The sequence below is a fragment of the Hemicordylus capensis genome, chromosome 1 (assembly GCF_027244095.1).
Source record: "Hemicordylus capensis ecotype Gifberg chromosome 1, rHemCap1.1.pri, whole genome shotgun sequence".
In the NCBI taxonomy this organism is placed as follows: domain Eukaryota; kingdom Metazoa; phylum Chordata; class Lepidosauria; order Squamata; family Cordylidae; genus Hemicordylus; species Hemicordylus capensis.
In genome coordinates this window covers 331,505,342-331,522,320 of record NC_069657.1, presented here as the reverse complement: position 1 = coordinate 331,522,320, position 16,979 = coordinate 331,505,342, and the positions used below count along the sequence as shown (strand labels likewise).

The following is a 16,979-nucleotide window of genomic DNA, read 5'->3' as shown; positions in this document are numbered from 1 at the left end:
CGTGAACGTTTATGAAGGTTTTTTTAAAATAAAAATAAAACCCCCATTTTTTTTACCTTCCTCCCCCTTGGGGGAGTTCCTGGAGGCGGCAGTGGGAGGAATCTGTGGAGGTTCCCCCTCCCCCCGCCGGCTCTCTTTATGGCCTCCTCAGCTCTTCAGCGAGTTTCCAGCCTTCTCCCCTCAGTGCAGCAGCCATTTTGGAGGCCAATTGTGCAGGCGTGCTGCCTCCAAAATGGCTGCCATGCCAAGGGGAGAAGGCCGAAAAAGCGTCTGAACTGGCTGGAGGGGGCCATAAAGAGAGCCGGTGGGGGGAGGGGGAACCTCCGCAGACCACCCCACCCCACCCCCACCACCTCCAGGAACTCCCCCAAGGGGGAGTAAGGTAAACATTTTTTTAAAAAAAATTACCTAAAAAAGTTCACGAATCCCCTAGGACTGAACTGAGCCAGTGGAGTTCAAGGGGATGCCAGACCGAACTGGCCCGGTCGGGTTCAAGTCCGGTCCGGACTCAAACTGAACTGGGCTCCAGCCAGTTCCATTCACATCCCTAGTGGACGCAGCTGCTCTGTGCTTTTGGCACTTCTTGCTGGCAGCCACTTGGAAAAGCAGCCTTGCCCCTCCTGTCAGCCACACAGCTATTGAGTTGCCAGGCTATAGGGATGCCAACACACTACATCCTGGACTGGCCATCTTGTGAAGCCACTCAGCCACTCAGGGCAAACAGTCATGGGTGTCTACAAGCACAAACACACCAAGTGGAAGCACAAGCAGGGGAACAAGAGGGGGAAGCCAAGAGGCAGACTCAAGAAGGGGAGCTGGAGCAGCTTTGTTTGTTTGTTTGTTTGTTTGTTTGTTTGAATGTTCTTATATACTGCCTCCTCCAAAGACTCTAGTCAGTGAACAACAAGCTGCGGTCCGGTACTGGGGTGGGGGTTCCTTTAAGGGTGGGGGGAGGGTTAACTTACCCCTCCCGCCACTTCCCCCCTCCTGTGCACGTATTTCTGTGCACATATTTTCCGTGGCCATAGGGGCCACAGAAATCACCATCAGCCAATTACAAAAAGCAACTTTACTGGGAACAGCCTATATTCTGCGATGATATCTATAACAACAGCAACAACATTGACAATAAAATTCAGTCATCCCAGGTCCTTGGGAAGGACTTGACGTCTGGATAAAACAAACCAGTCAATAACACCTTTCTGATGACTGTGTAAATAAATAATAATGATGCAAATGCCTGGTGAATAGAGTTGTGCACGGAACCGTGGAGCTGCGGTCTGGCACTGGGGTGGGGGTTCCTTTAAGGGCGGGGGGAGGGTTTACTTATCCCTCCCACCGCTTCCCCCCTCCTGTGCACATATTTCTGTCAGTAATTGGGGCGGCAGGATACCTCCCTGCCGCCCTTCCCCTGCTTGGCTGCAAAATTTGCCTTTTGCAGCCAAGTGGGGGAAGGGGCGGCAGGGAGGTATCCTGCCGCCTCAATTACTGATGGAAATATGTGCACAGGAGTGGGGAAAGCAGCGGGAGGGGTAAGTAAACCCTCCCCCCACCCTTAAAGGAACCCCAACCCACCCGAACCCCAAACCGCTCATGTCCGGACCAGACCGGTCCAAGCACATCACTACTGGTGAAACAGGTGGGTCTTAAGAGCCTTAAAAGCAGCCCGGGAGAGGGTTGAATGAATCTGGGGGCGAAGAGTGTTCCAAAGAAGAGGGGCAACCACAGAGAAGGCCCTCCTAATGGCCCAGGCACCAAGCACTACACCAGGGCCTTGGGACACTAAGGGGGGCCAGCTGAGAAGATCTCACAGGCTGGGATTCAACTGGCTAAGAGAGGTGATCCCAGAGATATACAGAGTTTTGTAGATGAGAACCAGCACTTTGAATTGGACCCGGAAACGAAAAGGCAACCAGTGCAGCAACTACAAAAGAGGTGTGACACAATCAAATCTACAGCCACCCATAAGGAGGCGGGCCGCTGCATTCTGGACTAGTTGAAGCTTCCAAATAGTTTTCAAAGGCAACCCTAGGTAGAGCGCATTACAGTAATCCAAAGGCATGAGTTACTGTTTCCAGGGCCTGCTGGTCGAGAAAAGGCTGTAACTGGCAAACCAGCTGAAGCTGGACAAAGGCACCCCTGGCCACAGCCTCCACCTGCTGTTCAAGCAGGAGTCACGAGTCCAGAAGGACCCCAGGATCATAAACCATCTCTCTCAAAGGAAGCACAACCCTGTCAAGAGATAAACTCACACATGGCAATTGGCCAGATCGCAAACTGAACAAGAGCAACTTGGTCTTGGAGGGATTGAGCCTGAGCTTGTTTTGGCCCATTCAAGTCCTGACAGCCTCTAGGCACTAAGCCAGCACATAGATGGCATCACCTGTTTGGCCAGGGGTAGAGAAAGGGTGGGTAAGGGGACCCTCCCAGTCCCTTCCTCGGAGGGAGAATGTTTGCTCCCTAAGTCTTATTCGGGAGAGGAACTGTCTGTTGGGCCCTTATTGAACTTTTACACAACGTTATTCATGTTGTAGGCTGAACCGCCAGCCCAGTACCCCATGGACTGCTCTCTCATGAGAGTGGCAGACTAAGGGGAGTGAGGGAGATGCTCCATGCAGGAAAGCTGAGGGGATGGGCACTCGGGCAAATGCTTTCCTGGTCTTGGCAACCGCTGCCAAACCCCTGTCAAACCCTGTGCCCTGCCAACCCACCGCCAATGTGAAGATGTGCACCCCTACCCGCAATCCCCAAGGTGTGATGCAGCCATCCCAGAGTGGCTGGAAACCAAGGCTCTCTTTGTGCTATGGGCTGTGAACAGACCCCCAGAAGGGATTCCAGAGCAGCCACGTTCTGTTTTCCACACATAAAGCGTGGGTGGGGAAGAAGGGACGTCCCCTTTGTGGGTAAATGCCCAAAGAGGCTAGTTCATGAGCAGGACAGGTCACTGGGGTCAGTCTTGGGTCAGCTGAGATCCTTTTTCAAGGCAACAGGGTGCAGGGGCACAGTGGCTAGGCATGAGAATAACAGTCACACGGACACCACCGGACAGCTCATGAGATGGACCATCAGACTAAAGGGGAGAGGAGAATATTGCCTGGAAACAGCAGAACTGATTCAAGAGAGCAATCCATCACCTTCTCCACCCAACACCTCCCTCATGAGAGCATCAGGCAATAGGTGCTGTGGATAGAGTGAGGATGATTTCTGGCTCACGGCCTCAGGGACTGCCATCCTGGGGAACACATTCCTAGCCTTGGGGACCACAGGCAAGCTGCCACAATACCACAGCCCCTTCCTGCCTACACGTCCATGTGCACAGGTGTACCCTTTCCAGCACCCCGGAGTGGCAATCCCACTCTCCAGTGTTGTCTGGAGAGTGGGGGTGGGCTCTCTTCCATCCCTGCACCAGCAGATCTGCATAAGGTGGTAGGGTGGACTGGGAACCAGGAGTCCTGAATGGGCAGAAAGCTTCATGCCTACATACATCCCTCCAGCAACACCATACATGTGCCAGGGAAAGGGGAAAGAGAGAGCCTAGATGCCCTCTGGGTAATGGCAGGTCTGCACAGGGTAGGAGTGCGGGGAGGTTTTGGGGAGATCCAGGGGTGTAGCTATAATTGAGCGGATGGGTTCAAAAAAACCAGGTCGCCAGCTCCTGAGGGTCCCCCAGCTCCACCCCTCCCTATTTTCTTTCTCCTCTCCCCTAGATATGCCCCTGGGGGGAGCTGTTTCCCCCCCCTTTTTTCTTTCTTTTACAAAGAAAGGGTGGGGATGTGGGGCCCAGCCAATTCCACAAGTGGGGGTTTACAACCCCTTCTTACTCATGAGCAAGGTCTGGTCGCTCCTCATCAAAATATGACAATGGATGTGGTGACTAAATAGCCACACGGACTATGCCTGCTCACAAGAGTGCCAGTCCATTGGTGCGCTAAGTCGAACTGTGTTGGGATCTGATGAGCAGGGGTGTCCTAGATACTGTTTTCCTGCTTCCAGGCATGGCGGCCAAGGTGCCAGGGAAACCAGCCCCCTGCCTGACCAGCCACACCTATGTACAGGTGTGCTGTTGTCAGCGGCCCCAGCAGTCCACCCAGCTGCCCCGGGGTTGGGTGAGCAGAGGAAAGTGGCCTCTCCCACGATTCCCCGCACTTGCTCATTTGCATACGGCACACAGCTGGACCAGACCCAGGAACTTTAAAACTTGAGTGAATGTGCTGCCCTGTTGGCCCACCCCACGGCCGTCTGCATGGCCAGGCTATGGAACATGGGGTGTGGGGATGTCCTCCGGGGTGTGTGGAATGCTGAAAAGGGATGGGGGGGGGGAAGTAAGTTTTATTTTTCTTCTCCTGTTTTCCCACAAGGATAGTCAGGGGGCCCACTAGAGTGGGGAGTGGGGAACCCTTCCCTGGTGGTTAAGTGGCCAGCTCAGCTTGTGAGCTCACAGTCCGCGGGTGGGGCTAATGCCTTAATAGGCTCAGGCATATCCCCAACAGACTGGCCCTCTCATGAGATTGTTATCCTACTGGGCAGCAAGCTGCTTGCAGCGGCTTAGTGATGGGTTTGGCTTGAGTGCTCTCTCCTTGCGACATCTTCTCTGGTCATGGTGGGACAGCATCCTCCCCCCCACCGGCATCCTTTGCCCTGCTTCATCTGCATATCCTGTTCAGGCTAATGTGGGTTCTCCTATCCCACCCCATCTTGCAAAGAAAGCTGGATTCCATTCCCCCCATGCCCCCAATCCCTCCAGGAATTGGAGTTTGTGTGGTGTTTTTGAGTGTGGTGCCACTTGGGGGGGGGAGCGCGGTCTCATGGCTGGCAGAAGTGGTGCTGGCATCATGGGGCATTTAAAGGGCTTTTGATGCACTTCCCTTGCCAAGGGTGGGTGGGTGGGACTCTGAAAATGCACGATCTTACTTGGCACACTCCGCTGGAGATTGTAGCCAGTCATGGCCAATGCAGTGACCCTTTGCCCACAGTCTGGTTGTGGAGCTTGCTGGGATTGGGCTGGGAGGCCAAACGGCAGGGAGGGGCTTGCCTCTCCCTCTTCTCCAGTTAGGCTAACAGCGGCTAGTTGTACGTCTACAGCGCTAATTGGAGTTTGTGATTTTAACTCTGGTTAGTGTTAACTGCTGTTGATGTGCATGTGTGAACCGGCCTAGTTTATATTTGCATTTGCTCTGAGTTCTGGGGTTATGCTGAAAAAGAATTAACGGAAGGTGTTTTTGCCTACATTATTTGTTCACTGTGAGCTTTAAATGGTAATATATGTGTGATCTCTCACACAGAGATATCTCAAAAGAACAAATTCTTTTTAAAAATGTAGTTTATTTTTATACTCTAGGGGAGTATAAAATAACTCATGCAACCTTCATATCCTTAGAGAGGGGTACAGGAAGCCGGCAACAGACCAAGGAATCCAATCTCCAATTTTAATAGGATCCTAACACCCTACAGGTCTCAGAAGTAAAGTTCAATTTCTCACAGATTGAAATAGACTAGCTCTAAATGGAATTAATTTTCAAGATTCACTAACTACAAGTATAAAAATGACAGTTTTCTCTCACACTTTTTGTGGGATGCAAAGTCAGGTTACACTTGCAATATGAAAAAGGTGGTGGTGAGCAGATTTAAAACTTGCTCTCTCGTGTAATCTATATTGAAAAATTATTATTGCCCACATGTAAAATCCAGGAATAGCACTGCAATCCAAAGATAGGAGCTGAGTGTCAAGTCCAAAGTTAACTGACACTAGGAAAATCAGGGAAGAAATACAATTACTACTTACATAATTTACAGTCATTCTGGCATGTGAAAGTGATTAGAGTTGTTGCGTGTTACGACGTGGGGTGCCATTTCAGAAAGTTCTGGAAAGATTTATCCTCCCAATCTACAGATATGTTCAGTTTTCACGCATATATGGTTTTGTTTATCCTCACAACCACCCTGTGAGGTAAGTTAGACTGATAGATAAGTGACTGACCCAGAATCACACAGTGTTTCATGGCTGAATGGAGATTTGAACTTGGGTCTCCCCAGTTCTAATCCAACATTCTAACCACTACATATCACTTTCATTGGAGTAGCATAAATCCATATAAATATGTTAATCATGTAAAATACATGTTCAAACCTACTTTCGGTCTGATGTGTATGTATATACAGAAGCAAACCCCATCATGTTTGATCAAGCTTACTCCAATTGAACCATATGGGAGTAATATACAATGAAGTGTATGTATGGAGTAATATAGGATTGCAGCATCCATCTATCTATCTATCTATCTATCTATCTATCTATCTATCTATCTATCTATCTATCTCTGTTTATCATATTTTAATGCTGCCTGATATGTACATCTCTAGGCAGTGTACAAAATTTAAGGTATTAACAAATCACATTAAAATAGATTAAACACAATAAAAACAATAGTATAAAACAAATTAAAATTGTTGAAATTAATTCTAATTAAAAGGTTGTGAGAACAGGAGAGTCTTGAGAATCTTGAGAGAAGGAGATGCTCTTATTTCAGCAGGGAGCATATTCCAAAGCCCTGGGGCAGACACAGAGAAAGTCTGTCTCTCTCTGTTCCCCCTTCACTCCTGCTTCTTTTCTCCCCTTCCCTTTTGTACTCACTGAATTGCCTCCAGGGTGTATGGTTTTTGTGTTTGATTTGTATTCACATGTTTAAAAAGTGGTTGTTACTTTTTAAGTTGAGCTGGTGGCAACCGTAACCTGACCTCTCCAGAAGACCATAACAGGCGGCAGAGTTCATGACAAAGGAGGCACTCTCTTAAATAGCCTGGACCCAAGCCATTAAGGACTTTATAGGTGATAACCAGCACTCTATATTTCACCCAGAAACATATCAGCAGCCAGTGCAATTCTTTCAAAACCAGCGTAATATAGTCCCTTCATGTTGATCCAGAGACCAATCTGGCTGCTGCATTCTGTATTTATTGTAGTTTCTGGCCTATGTACAAAGGCAGCCCCACGTAGAGTGCATTACAGTCTCAAGTCTGAAGGTTACCAGCATATGTGCCACTGTTTTAAGTTCATTCACCTCTAGAAATGGACATAGCGGACCTATCAGCTGAAGCTGATAAAAAGCACTCCTGGCCACTGCCTCAACCTGAGAAACCAGGGATAGCTTTGGGTCCAGGAGCACTCCAATGAATGATCAGAGCACATCTGATCATTCATGGGGAGTGTAACCCCATCCAGGTCCCAGGCCCATATCCCAGGTCTCAACCCCACACAGTGAGTACTTCCATCTTATTTGGATTCAACTTCAGTTTGTTATCCCTCATCTAGCCCATTACTAGGGATGTGCGAAGCAGTTCGAATTGGAACCGGGGTGGTTCAAAGGTTAGAATTCGAACCAAACCAGCCATCAGGTTCGAGCTGCAGGTTCGAATTCAAACCAAACAGGGGGTGGTTTGCTTCAAACCGGTTTGAACTGGTTCAAACTGGTTTAACCTCCAAAAGTGGGTGGGGTGGTAGCTTCCACCCATGGGTACCTACCACACAAACTCCAAAGCAATCGGACACTCGTTCGATTTTTTATGAATTTTTGAAATTTATTTTTATTTTTCTCGCATAGGGTATAATGGGACTCGAACCAGCCCATTATTCCCTATTGTTTAGCACCCATGGGTGCCAATAACCACCCAAACCCCAAAGCAATCAGACACTACTATGATTTTTTATGGATATTTGAAATATTTTTAATTATTTTCTCATATGGTATAATGGGACCTGAACCATCCCATTATCCCTTATTGTGGAGCACCTAGGGGCACAAATGTGTGGTGGGTGGTAGGCACTCAGGAGTCCCTACCACCCACAAAACCCCAAGGCAATCGGACATTCCTCCGATTATTGGTGAATTTTAAAAGTATTTTTGAATCCCTCATAGGGAATAATGAGGATTGCAGAAAATGTATAGCTTCACGTCAGGGGGAAAGGGGTGTCCTAGAGCAGAGTGTGGTGGGTGGTTGTTCCCAATGTGGGCAAGGAAGCTATCAGAATTATTTGAAAGGAATTGGGCAAAAGGCTGCTTTTAAAGGTATTTTTGAATTTTACGCGTCTTTAAGGTTTTTCTACATAAAGAAGCATGGAGGTGTAATTAAAAATATTTCAAATATTCATTAAAAATTGTAGGAGAGTCTGATTGCTTTGGGGTTTGGGTGGTAGGTACCCATGGATGCTAGCTACCACCCCACCCACTTTTGGAGGCTTGAACCGGTTCGAACTGGTTCAAACCAGTTCGAATTCGAACCGAACTAGGGGGAGGTTCGAGCAAAACCAAAACCAAACCTCCCCCTCCTGGTTTGAACCTGGTTTGAATTTGAACCGAACTGAGCAAACCTGTTTTGTGCACATACCTACCCATTACCACCGCCAAGCGGCATTTAGGGAAGATATGCCATTTCTTGATGAGGTCAACATGGAGGCGCTTCACATGACTGGTGTGAAGCGCCGGATGGAGTTTGTGTGGGGAGAGCGGGCTTAGCCTCACAATCCTAGACAACTCAGATGGATGTAAATTTGCGGAAGCAATGTGGGCAGAAAAGAACTGCTTCTTTGCTGCCCACACTGCAGGAGCATAGATCTTCAAATGTGCTCTGTGTTGTGCCCAATCAGACTCAGTCTTTCTCCACTTGCGCTCTAGTCGTCTACCTCGCCGCTTCAGCTCCCTTAATTCATCTAAATACCATGAGGCTGTCTTTAAAGTGAGTTGGAGAGGACACTTAGGAGCTATTGTGTCTACTGCTCTAGTGAGTTGATTATTCCATGTTTGCACCAGAGCATTGACAGAATCACTAGCAGAGCCAACCCTAAACCCTTCTAAGGCTTCTTGGAATCCTATTGGACCCAATAACCTCCTCGGGTGGACCAATCTAATAGGTCCTTCATCCCTGCAGAGGTGGGTTGAGGCTCTAAGTTCTACATTAACCAGATGGTGATCTGTCCATGACAATGGGGAGATGACAGGAGTACCCACCCATGGAGCACCACCCTGATCAAAGCAAAAGACCAAATTGAGTGTGTGACCAGCATTGTGTTGGTCCAGAGCCTTTGCCCCCTCAAATGGTAGATCTAAGCCACTTGCAGATGTGTAACTATTTTGGTGGAGCAATGATCTGCTCCACTGTAACCAGTTTTATAGTTTAAACCATCCACTTTCCTACCAGCACATTCATTTTAGCCTTCCAATTAATCCTAAGGCAAAAATAGAGTATTATGCGTAAAATTAATTGGAACTCCATTACCATGTCACCCTTAAAAGTTTCATAGCCCACCCCAGGCCAAGCTGAACTCCATACATGTTATGTAGTAATTCATATTTTTAGAAAAGTTAAAAGCTTTCTGAGATCACTGTTGTGCTTGCTTACCTCACTAGCCCTGTCCCTTGTTGCTCCCTGGCATGCAGTTAACACCTTCAGTTAATTTTTCATTCCTAAAGGCCTCATTCCTCAAACAAAGAGTTCCTGAAACCTGAAATCATCCATGTGCTGAGTGGCAACAACCTCATAAAAGACTACAAAAAAGAACTCGCAGCCAGTGAGGGTGACTGAGGTTTTCTCCCTGGTGCAAGAGAAGAAATCTCGCATGCCCACAACAGCAGGCAGCTTAATGGCCACGAGGTGAGAGGAGGAAGGAGGCGGAGGGGAGGGAAGGAGGAGGTGGCAGGAGGCAGGCGGAAGTATGGCACGGCAAGGAGCAGTGCACCCCACATACAGGAGGCAAGGGCATGACGGGGGGGGGGGCACAGGCTGCCATGAGGCTTGCTATGCCCCTAAATTATAAATGACTAAATTTTGTCCTCTTTTTGCTTTGAGTAGCACAGGGCAGTGTACAAGGTTCCACTCCCACCCCACCTCCATTTTATCCCCACAACAGCCTTGTGAGGTAACTTAGGCTGAGAGATGGTGAATAGGACAGAGTCACCCAGTGAGCTGCATGGTTAAGTAGGAGACTTATTATTTGGGGCGTAAAGGTAAAGTGTGTTGTCAAGTCGATTTCGACTCCTGGCACCCACAGAGCCCTGTGGTTTTCTTTGGTAGGATACAGGAGGGGTTTACCATTGCCTCCTCCCGCGCAGTATGAGAGGATACCTTTCAGCATCTTCCTATATCACTGCTGCCCGATATAGTACCAGCTGGGATTCGAACTGGCAACCTTCTACTTCTGTACTTATTCTATAGGACCGCACTTATCACAAGGCAATATAGGGAGCTGTTTAGGACAGCACTTATTACTACTAGAGCAACAACTTAAAAGTTATATATATATATATATATATATATATATATATATACACACACACACACACACACACACACACACACTATATATATATATATATATATATATATATATATATATATATATAAAATCATTTTGTTAGATGTGTGTCTATGATATTGCTCAGGAACTGCAGTTAGTGGCATTAATTAGAAAGAAGGTGGCAGACAACAGAAGGGCAACTTCCAAGGGAGAAAATGGGCCTCAAGCAAATTTCCAGCAGTTTGTCCCAGACTTTAGTTAACTCTTTGGTTATAATTGCACCTACTAGGTCTAATCAAATGCTATTGGCATTTGATTGACTGTTATTGGCATTTGATTGACTGGTGGCTCCTAAAGATATTTAATTTCCAGGGCACTCTATTGCAGGAACCCATCAGCCTTGGAAAATGGCATGGAATTGTAAACTCCTTGTGTGCAGAAAGAAGGAGCAAGATAAAAGGTAGTTTTATGACCTATCAGTATAGAAAATATGTTTGAATTAATCTTTCACTGCCAGAGGTATAAGTTAATAAAATATCCTACTCTGAGCTACAAGAAAAGTGAGTTTGCCATTTCCACCTTTCTCTTATTCAGTGTGTGTGTGTGTGTGTGTGTGTGTGTAAAAACAGAAAGAGAAAGAATCACTCCCCACATTGGTCTATTTGACAGACTATTTAGGAAAGATCCCGAACTATAATTAAAAGGTTGTTGACAGTTGTTACTGGAAATACTTGGGACCAATCCATAAGATATTAGAAAAGCCAATAGAACCTTAGCGATACTGAGGTATAATTATATTGATTGATTGAGCCTTCAAGTTCTATACCACTTTTCATAAGACAATCCAATGTGGTTTACAAAATTTAAAATAAAACTCCATAAAAATCACATTAAGACATTAAAATCAGTTAAACAATAAAAACTATAAAACACTCAAAAAACTACCATAAAAAGAGAGAACAACAAAGAAGTTAAGAAACCTGACAGCCCCTAAGGGGTAAAAGCCTGAACAAAGAAAAAGGGCTTTAAAAATAACAATTGTCTGTTTAACAAATTTAACAAATATCTGTTGTAACATTTTATTATAAATTAAAATTGTATTGCTAAGCTACCTTGACTTTGTATAATCTTACCATTGGTGTGTGTGTCTTTCAAATTTATATTATGATTGTGTGATGTTGTAAACTTGTAATTTTTAGAAAGTCGAGCTCATATGAATGTTTATGGGTTTAAATGTTAAACAATTAATAAAATATGTTTTGTTTAAAAGGAAGGAAGTCACAGTGGTTCAGAGCAAGGAACCTGGCTATGAAGTGTTTCCCCTGACTTACCACTACACCCCAGCTATTGCAGTCCTGAAACGTTCTGTCATCTGTGAATCTCAGTCCCAGAGGCAAGGGGATGCTGATGACCTGGGCACATGTTGAAGATGACCTCACTAGAGGCAAAACTGCACTGCAGTTCAAGTCAACCTGACCTACTAAAAGGATTGTGTGAACCGGCCACAGGTTAATGGTTGTCTACCTTTTATTAGTTGACTTGTTTAGCTGAACAGTTCCTATCAAAAGCCCTCAGCTCAGCGAATTACAGTCTCCTGCAAACAGCATGAAAAATGTGCCACTTCAAAGATATCCAATGCTTGAAAATTATTGACTTTTTACTAGCTGCAGAATGAAGCAAGGGGACTTTTTTCAGACCATTTCATTTGTTCCACTTTTATTTGTTCTGTCCTCTTTGTGCACATACATTGTAGCACAAAATGCACCAGAAGAACTACCTGGAATGTTAAACTGAACTTTCTTAGTATATTGCCAAAAACCTCCCAGTTAGTATCACTACTGATGCATCCTCTTACCAGACATGCCTCTTCTGGCAAACTTGTGATAGGCCTCTGAATGTTTCCTTTTTGTAGCATATACTGTAAGTTAGCTGAATGTACTACTTTTTACACTGGAATATGCTGGGTGAAAGGTTTAAGGTTTTGTTCTTGTTTTGTTTTTTGTTAGCAGAAGTTGGGAAGTTCTGTTAGGCTATTCTCTTGCTGCACTGGCATTTCCTGGCTATAAATGTCAGCCAGTATGTTGTATGTGCATGCAGGTGTCAGAACCCATCTTTTTGAAGACTGGGACTACATTAATCCATCTCCAGTCTCATGGCACCTCACCAATTCTCCAGGATTGATCAAAGTCAGAAGTTCTGAGAGTACATCAATGAGTTCTTTCAGTATTCTAAGACGCAATTAATCTGGCCCTAAAGTTCTGAACTCATTGAAAAAAAGATAGGTATTTCCTGACAAATTCTTTATCAACTGCAATCCTTACCCCTCACCATTCATGCTATTTTTGTGAGGTTGTACACGGTTTCAATTTTGAGAGAAGATGGGGCTAAATAGTTGAGCAGCTCTGCCTTCTCTTTGTCACCTGTTAATATTTCACCATCCTTACTGAGAAGCAAGCCTAGTTTTTCCTTTCTATTACACAGAACATACCTGAAAAGGCCCTTTTTATTGCTCTTCGCATCCCTTGCCAGACTCTGCTTGTTCTGAGGTTTCACTTTCCTGACAGTGTCCCAACAAGTTTGGGTTATTCATCTGTGCTCATTCTTGGAGATCTTCCATTTCATATGTGTGCCATTTTTATATTTTCAGCAGATCACTTATATTTTTGTGATGCCACACTGGCTTAAAAAAAACAAAAAAAAAACTCTAGGGCCTGGATTGATTCCCCTTGATCCCCAAAGAAATTATCAGCACTGGCAGTTCTGAAAGTGTTTTGTGGAGGCTTCCATTTGTTAAAGGCACAGATTCTATATTCTGCACACTTCCCTGTCTCTCACCATAGTCCCTCTGTATGCCATCCCCGATAGTCCCTATGTTTCTTCCTCAAGCCCTCCACCCTCTATGCTCTTTGTTAACAAATTGCACATATCCAAAGACCCTGATGTTGCAAATTTATTTAAATTAGAAAATAAAGCTCCTTTCTCTAAATATGTGTGCAGTGATATGTTGGAACTGTTATTCTGCATGTTGAGGTGAACGTTAACCCATGTTTTCACAAGGCCTTTGACCCATCCACTGTTCTAGGCACTAGTTTTTGTTGAGTAGAAGATGAAAATAATTGCATAACAGGAAATCATCCCAGGTTTTTCACTGCTAAGGAAGTATCGTGGGAAACATCTTGACATCTAAATTAAACATTGCCTTTATTATCATACATATGAACACACATATTGATTCTTTCTTTGATTACAACTTGATAGTAAGTAGGTTTGGAGGCAGACATGCTAGACTTTCAAAAGACCTTTTAGTACTAGGCAACAGAATAGACAGACTGTGCTGCCTTGCTCACTTTTGTTTAGTTTATTAAAAGTGTGGATGACATCCGGACTAGCATCCTGTTCACAGAAGAACATTTTACTCATACAAGGAGGAGGGACAATTCTCACCTATCCTCTCCTTCGTTCTGCTGCTCCTGATGCCCCCTAAAAATATGTCTCTGAATTTCTCCCGACCTCCAGGACCATTTTTTCAGCTTTGAGATCAGCAGAAGAAAGCAGGGGGGATAGGTGAAAATTACCTCATGTCCTTCCACAAGCGCAGGGTTAGTCCTATATGTTTCTACTTTTTAGAAAAAGTTTATCATTTTCAGTTTTAAATTTTGTAGGCTGCTGTGAGAACCTTCAGGCCAAGCATTGTGAGACAGAAATAAAACCATATTTAAATATGTATTGGGTTTTAAAACTTTATTTTTATATGTTTATCTCACAATGCTTAACCTGAAAGTTCTCACAACGGCTTTATTGACTTGGTTATCAGTACACAACAGTTTGACAGTTTAAATAGTCATTTCTATCAGGTAAACATCATTCTAGTGAAGAAGTCAAGTGCATACAGCAAAATCTTTTTGCCAAAATCTAAAAATATATTGAATGAATGAAGGAAACAAAGTTATCCAGAGATTATTATTTTTGGAATTTATTGAATGAATCCTCAGCCTCTTTTATATATAGAAACTGTGCATTACATCCACTCCCACACGCACCCCCACACAACTGGTGCATATTTTGTGAATGAAGATTGACATACTGCAGTTCTAAACATACTTATATTAGTGGAATTTCTTTTGCTTTGGAAAGCCCCTGTTGGAGGTTTAGTGGCACAATGTATTATTATTAGAAGCAGTATTGGCAATAGCTATTAATATGTACAGCTTTTAGCCTGTCCAGACTTTAGCACAGGCCTGATTAGCAGTGATAAGATAGTTGGCCTCTTGTCCCCAAGAGTGACCTTACAGATCTTTGTGAGTCAGAAGCTGTCTAAGTGGGAAGTAACTTAGGCTGATGCTAAAAATGTTAGGAGGGTTCCAACATGGAGGCAGAAACACAAATAACCACAGTTTCCAGTACATTGACATAGTATGTACATTCTTTGGGGCCTGGTCATGAAAAATACATGAACAGGGGAGATCCAGTCAGAAAATAGTAAACAACTATCATCATTAAAGGGTATAAAAATAATTGTATTAGATTGTACAGGATTCTCAGATTTCTCTGGAAATCTGGGCACCTTCCAGAGTGAATATCCCTGCCGGCAGAATATTCCTGTTTTGTTGCCTACTGATCTAACTGTGGTGAGTTCTGAAATAAAGCCTTGCAAATAAGTAAGATACTCACTTTTCTTGGTGGGTTCTGAAAAAGCATTGCTGGTCAGTAGCACTCCTGGTGACTATTCGGAAACGTTGCCTCAGTTGAATCTGTTCTTCTGATTTGGGGTGTTTCGCTTTGGGCATTGGCCACTGCTCAGGTGAACCATGTGATCTAATTTTAATTTAATCAAATAATCTTACACTCCCACAAATGCATATATTTCAACCGAAGAAATGAAGAAGAATTTAAGCCACCCAGGCTTTCGTTCATTGACCTTTTAATACCTAATGGCTGTTTGTTATAATGCCAGTCAGCTTGTTAAGCTATTCAAACACAATTTATCAACAATTTTTAAATGTGTATTTATAGTTGCATAAACTTTCTCTCAAGTCCTCGTTTGCATTCTTTTCACATTTATTAGTGAAATAAGTTCTGATTCTGCCATGTTTAGCTGAATTCATGTTTCATCACACCCATGCCAGTTTATATAATACTGGCATAATTAAACATTCAGACTGTAAATGACTAAGAACCCTAACTGGCCAACGCTTAGAGGCCAGTTGGATGCCCAAGGGAACTCACAGTCAAGACAGGAAGGACGGTTTCCCTGCTTTTTGGCCCCTGTATCTGGTAGGCACAGATACTGCCTCTGAACACATGCAGGTCATTGACAGACATATCCACTATGAATCTGTCTAATCCTATTGAAAGCCACCTAAGCTAGCGGCCATTGTAGCATCCCATGGCAATGACTTATGAGTTAATTGTGTGCTGTATGAAGAACTGCCTCTTTCTGTCTGCCCTATACTTCCCTTCAGTAATTTCATTTGGTAAACCCATATTTTAGTATTGAGAAAATATCTTAACAATTCTTGCCACACCTTTAATAATTTTATAAATATACTAGTAAAATGGCTTGCAGTTTGCAAGCATATTAACCTCTTAAGTTGTTGTGACTCTAGTCTTTTGTTAGCTCTACGAAGTCTCATAACCCATGTTTTTCAATGGGAGAATTTCCCTAGATTTTCCAGGAAAATAATTTTTCGAGGGTTTTGGATTATCATCTCCTCCTCCTCCTCTTCCTCATAGCTGAGTCATAGAACATCGGTTTTGCATGCAAGGTTTTGCATGTAGGGTGGGGGAAAGGTCCTGTCTGAAATGACTGAGAGCTACTGCCAGTCAGTTTAGAATGATAGTGCTCAATTTGATGGACCAATAGCTGACTCAGTTTCAGGCAGCTACCTATGCACTTTTAATCCATCCACTTGAAATTTTGTATTGCCCTTTTCTGACCTTCCTCTAGCTCCATGATTCCTTTTTTGGGGTGACCAATGACTTGCACATATGTTTAGTATTTAGCAACATGACTTTTGCATAGCAAATTAGTACTTTTACCAGACCAGTAATTGGCTGCCATGCTGTGTGTTCCTTCTGCTTTTCTGTTCTCCTGTCCTGTCATTCCTACCACCATGTGGATCATGTTATTAGGGGCGTAACTACCATTAGGCAAGGGGAGGCAGTTGTCTCGGGGCCCCACTGCCTCAAGGGCCCCCACCAGAGGCACGTCACATGACTCCCCCACCCACCCGTGTTACACCCCCTATGAGTTATGTTGAGTCTCTTGGAAATCAGCAGTAGCAGAGAGTAAAAAAACCTAGATTCTATGTGAACTAGATATCCACCGTATTCATAATGGGGATGTGAGTGTGAGTGCAATATATATTATGAAGTGTGTTTCTGTGTGTATATCAGCAAGGGGCCCATTTTAAAATCTTGTCTCTGGGCCCACTCCAACCTTGCTATGCCCCTGAAAATGGCCACAAAATATGGCACTGTCATATGGGTGGACGATTGCAGGAGCACTAAGGATGATTCAACTGTGGAGGGTACTGCATCTGCAGGCCCTGTGTATAAACAACTCGCTACCACCAGGTAGAGTTATTTTGACTGGCTCTACAGTCAATGAAGCCTCTGACCCACCCTCAGCTTTACAAAAAGATAGAGTGGTAATTTAGGCAAGTATGCATGGCGTAGGGGAAATAATGGA

The 16,979-nt window shown here is 44.4% G+C and overlaps 1 long non-coding RNA gene across 1 annotated transcript; it reads left to right on the top strand.

Moving 5' to 3' along the window:
• The first annotated feature begins 278 nt into the window (after window positions 1–278).
• LOC128345182 (uncharacterized) lies at window positions 279–13,268 on the top strand. Its single transcript, XR_008316306.1, has 4 exons — window positions 279–382; window positions 9,465–9,645; window positions 10,676–10,748; window positions 11,559–13,268. It is a non-coding gene; the product is annotated as an uncharacterized LOC128345182 (long non-coding RNA).
• Window positions 13,269–16,979: the final 3,711 nt, after the last annotated feature.